This window comes from Capsicum annuum, chromosome 8, assembly GCF_002878395.1.
Source record: "Capsicum annuum cultivar UCD-10X-F1 chromosome 8, UCD10Xv1.1, whole genome shotgun sequence".
Classification (NCBI taxonomy): Eukaryota; Viridiplantae; Streptophyta; class Magnoliopsida; order Solanales; family Solanaceae; genus Capsicum; species Capsicum annuum.
In genome coordinates, this window is record NC_061118.1 from 90,422,308 (window position 1) to 90,427,437 (window position 5,130).

The 5,130-nt window shown below is 35.3% G+C and overlaps 1 protein-coding gene across 25 annotated transcripts in view; it reads right to left on the reverse strand.

Annotated features, from left to right (window-relative positions):
• LOC107838912 (peptidyl-prolyl cis-trans isomerase FKBP65) overlaps window positions 1–3,689 on the reverse strand; it is a 16,810-nt gene extending 13,121 nt beyond the window's left edge. For 9 of the 25 annotated variants that reach the window (XM_047395753.1, XM_047395751.1, XM_016682172.2 and 6 more), the window contains exon 1: window positions 3,439–3,682. The gene's annotated coding sequence lies outside the window, so the exon portion shown is untranslated. Of the gene's footprint in view, window positions 1–367; window positions 532–3,438 lie in introns of those variants that run through there. The other 16 variants (XM_047395761.1, XM_047395760.1, XM_047395759.1 and 13 more) reach the window with 6 other exon arrangements.
• Between the last annotated feature and the right edge of the window lie 1,441 nt (window positions 3,690–5,130).

A 5,130-nucleotide genomic window follows, 5' to 3' on the forward strand; every position in this document is an offset into this window, starting at 1 on the left:
ATTCTTGATTCTCAAGCTCAATATCAATATATATATATATATATATATATATATATATATATATATATATATATATATTCAATAATCAACTTCTTATGGAAAAGCTTAAAATCATGACTCTTATCATTTGTCACTTAGAAATCATTAATTCATAGTAGCAATGTACAATTCGTGGCATAAATTCCCAATTTAAGAAATAAAACAATGAAATAGTCATGTATATCAATCTTGAAATAGCTCAATTCTCATAAATCAATGATAAGGTACTTTGGGTATAAACCCACTTGCAAAATTATGAAATTCCAATAGTAAAATCAATTCTTTGGGCACAAAAATGAAAGGATATTCTTGTTCAAGCCCCACATACCTTGATTATAGTTCGAAATGAATAAACTTGCTATAGACTTCTTTTCCGACTTCTTGAGTTAGGGTTCTTGATGTTCTTTACTTGGAAGTTTTAAATCTTGAACTACAACAACAAACAACAACAAACCCAGTGTATTCCCACCTAGTGGGGTCTGGGGGGTAAGATGTACGCAGTCCATACCTCTACCTGATGAAGTAGAAAGGCTGTTTCCGATAGACCCCCGGCTCAAGGCACGAGATACCACACAAACACATAGTAAAGCACAGAAGCAGATTACATAACATAAATACGACACCCATAAGTAATATAAAACAGAGGAAAGCACACAGATTCGTAATAAAACATGGAACACGGAACATGGAATCATAACAAGAATAAAACCCCACCAAGTAATTCCCTACACTAGCGACCCAGACTGGCCCTAATCCTCTACCGTAATTCGCGTCCTCCAGACCTTCCTATCTAGGATTATGTCCTCGGTGAGCTGTAACTGTTCCATGTCCCGCCTAATCACCTCACCCCAGTACTTCTTCGGCCTACCCCTACCCCGCCTAAAACCATCCAACGCTAGCCTCTCACACCTACGGACCCGGGCATCCATGCCCCTCCTCTTCACGTGTCCAAACCATCTCAATCGTGCTTCCCGCATCTTGCACTCCACTGAAGTCACACCAACCTTCTCCCAAATAGTCTCATTCCGAACTCTATCCCCTCTAGTCAGTCCACACATCCAGCGCAACATCCGCATTTCTGCCACCTTCATTTTTTGGATGTGGGAGTTCTTAACTGGCCAACACTCCGCTAAACCTACAAAATCGCAACTCTTTTCTTTCATTAAATAAATTGAACCGATTCTTTTTTTTTATTTATTTAAAAATGGCCCAACAATTAAAATAAACATGATGCAAGCGCATCAGTACGCATCACGCACCAAAGGGTGACACACCCGCATTTTACAGATTGCCTTGCATCAAAAACTCGAAGCGCAAGCACCACGCATCACATCGCATCCAAGAACACTGGTTGGAAGATTTTTGTTTGATGCTACTACATATGAGTACCCCTCTATTTATACTACTCACCTAGGGGCTAATGTGTAAATAATAATTATTACGAAGTCTCTACATATTTGCTAGTAAGTTTTTTTTCTAGAATATTCTACAAAGCTAGAAAGTTCTAAGGCGTTCCCATGCAAATCCAAGAAATTCTAGGATATTCCATAGGAAATAACCCTAATCCTCTAGAATATTCTACTAAGGCGTAGTCTCCCGTTATGTAAGACTTCCACAAGGACAACTTTGTTCTACATGGTGCCTATGTGGCATGATGACGTGATGGGTCATCACACTAGAGTCTAGTTTCCCGTGGCCACCATTTCTTAATATTTATCTACTTCTAGTTACACTCCTTGCAGTAGAAGGAAGAGTCAATTTCATTATTTGACACTAATGCATATTTAGGAATCAGCGCACAATCAAAAGCTTAGAACACTGATGCAACTTTTAATCTTAAGTAATTTCCTTTGCCTAACAAAGTTCAAAAAGATTCTGAACTCTTAAATATGGATGTCGATTAATCCCATTTGAACAAATTCAACCAAAATAAGAAAGAATGAATAAATGAAATAGAGAAAGCTAACATCACACATCATCATGGTCGTCTTCATTTTCATCAGACAAATCGTCCTCGATCACCAAAGCATCATCAAGTTCAATGAGAGAATGATGCACCTCGTCATCCTCTGAACTAATTTGCAAAAATAATGGCTCGATTTGCAAAATAATGGCTCGATTTTGAGATGTTTAAACAAGAATTGGATTGGATTTTGGAGAGAAACCCTAGCTTTTGAATGGAATAGAAGAGGAAAATGAGGATTTTCTCCTCTATTTGTATATATATAATGGGTAAGAACGGGTGGAAAGACCTACCTTTGAGCAAATTCTAGAACTAGAACTCGGTTTTTAGTCTTGGCGTGATGCGCCATGATCACGGACCTTCACTGGATTTTGACAATTGGGAAACTGCTCAGTGGCGCGATGTGGTGAAGTTGCATTTGCCACCTTGGTCGTGACCTGAAAGGGCATCGCGACGCAGTGGAATCACGTTGGTGTACTGGAATTTGACAATTCTGATATTAAGCCTTGGCACGATGTGCCAATATCGCAAAGGCTCACTGGAAAATGACAATTTCCATTTTGGTTGTCTCCACGACGCGCTAAAATGCCAAGTGGCACACTGTCTCACTAAATGGCTCTAACTCTTCACCCGAGTATCGAATTTGGGCGAATTTGGTATCGATGGAAAGCTTATTCAATGTTCTACATGAAAAAAGTAGAAACTAGAGAAATAAATCACGGTATAAACATCAATCACTTTGGAAGTCAACCATATTTACTTAAAAGGCGAATTTATGCTTAAGGAACGATCAAGATATTACAGTTACTGTCTAGTGGGAACTCAAAGTCCTCATCCATAGCTTCCTTCTTTGTACTAAAAAACTTCAAGTGTGTTCACTAATTCTTGAAAAAGGCTAAAAAAAGTTAGTTAATTGTAAGCAAAATAAAAAATTAAGATGCGGGGTTTTCAAGACTTGTTCAGAAATATTGTAGCTTGTTGGTTTATATTGAAGTTCGGTTGAGGGGTAGGGGAGTCTAGAGTGTTCTATTTGGAGAGCTCTAAGGAACCCCCCTTGTGCCCCTTTACTTCCACCATTTCGTCCATTGTCACTTGCTTAAAATAAGGAAAACAAGGAAAATTGAAGAGCACCAACCTTCTCAAATGACACTAACCTAACTTCATAGTACACGATCGAATTGCCAGGAACAACAATGAATTCTAGAGGAACATCAAACTTTATTAACATGAATTAAACTCGGTAATTCTATCATCAAAAACACAAATCATCTACATCAATTCCTCCCAAATTCTACTTTTAATCTCAAATTCACCAAAAAAAAAAGCAAAAAAAAAAACTCATCTTTGACATACCCCACATCAAATTTACATACAAATCACAAAACCCAAGTGTCTATTTTCAATATAAACAAGAAGAAAAGCAACATTATTATTACCCCACTCCCAACTCCTTGAGCAAGAAATGCCAGCCAAGATGATTTTTTTTAATTATCTGCTTCTAAAATCAAGAGCTTGTTATGTCCTTTCCGAGATTTAGAGAAAAGGAACATATTTTGGAAGAATGGAAAGAGGGAATTTAGAGAAAAGGGAAAGATTAGGGATTTAGGGAAAAGAAGAAGACAGGGCTTTTGAGATTAGGCGTAAAATTTGATATATACGCGGGTTTTTTGATTTATTTTTTTAAGTATAGCCGGGGGTTTTAACCGCCCCAAATATTCGCGATTTTTTTAAAGGATAGCAGGTGTTTTAATCGCCCCAATTGTAATTAAAATAACAAGGTATACAAACCCCTGCAATTTGATATATTTGTGGAGGTTAATAGTGACCCCCATAATTAAACCTCCGGAAAATATATATTTTTTTTGTAGTGACATAGTAAAGTCGACTCTTGCCCGTGGGGCATCATTTGTTGTTTGAAAGTCCTTGAGCTAAGTCTTGCCTCTAAGGCAATAGTTATAGAATATATCATGAATGAAAACATAACTTGATAGAGTTAACTCTTTCCCATGGGGCATAATTTATAGTTTGAAAGTCCTTGAGCTAAGTCTTACTTCTAAGACAATAGTTGTAGAACATCTCATAAATGAAAACATAACGTGGTAGAGTCAACTCTTGCTCGTAGGGCATAATTTATTGTTTGAAAGTCCCTGAGCTAAGTCTTGCCTCTAAGGTAAGAGTTATAAAACATCTCACAAATCAAAATACAATGTGGTAGTGTCAACTCTTGACCATGAAATATAACTTGTTGTATGAAAGTCATAAGTTTTGCCTCTACAACGTGGTAGTATCAACTCTTGCCTATGAAACGTATCTTGTTGTTTGAAAGTCATAAGTCTTGCCTTTATAATGTGATAGAGTCAACTCTTTTCCATGAGATGTAACTTGAATGGAAAAAATCGAAGAAAAGAACAATGATAATAAAAATTACAGAAAATGAAGAAAAATATTAAAAAATAAAAATCAAAGAAAGTGTAGAAGTTGAGGAGAAGGGAAAAAATAAAGGTTGATAAAAGTAAAAAAAGATTAAATAAAAATAAACGTCGATAAAATTTAAAAAAAAAATAAAAATCAAAGAAAAAAATTGTAAAAGTAGATGTTGAGAGGTGTAAAGAAGAAAAAGTAAGGTTGAGAAAAACTAAAAAAATAAAAATAAAAAAAATCAAAGTAACAAAAAAAAAAAAAGAAGTTGAGAGGAAAAGAGGAAAAAAGCAAGGGTCAAGAAAAATAAAAAATAAAAAGAGAAGAAAAAATAAAAATCAAAGTAAAATTAAAAAGAGAATAAAAAATAAAAATTCAAAGATATAAATATGGAGTTGTTATCCATTATGAGGATCATTTATGTAATTTAGTCCATTGGTCAGGGACAATTTCATCCAAAAAAATATCGGTTAATAGATAACGGCTATTTTAAGGAACCTTTTTTATTTGGGGCTAAAATTTAAAAGTCACCCCAATTTGGGTCTATTACTGAGATTTACCTATTTTTGCCTGCATTTTTCTATTTTTATTTTGGCGAAATTGTTTACTGGCCCTTTTACTTATTCGAGTTTGTAAAATGTATACTTTTACTTAGTCACTTATTATCTGAACCCTATAATCCGTTAAAATATAAGACCATTTGTGTGACT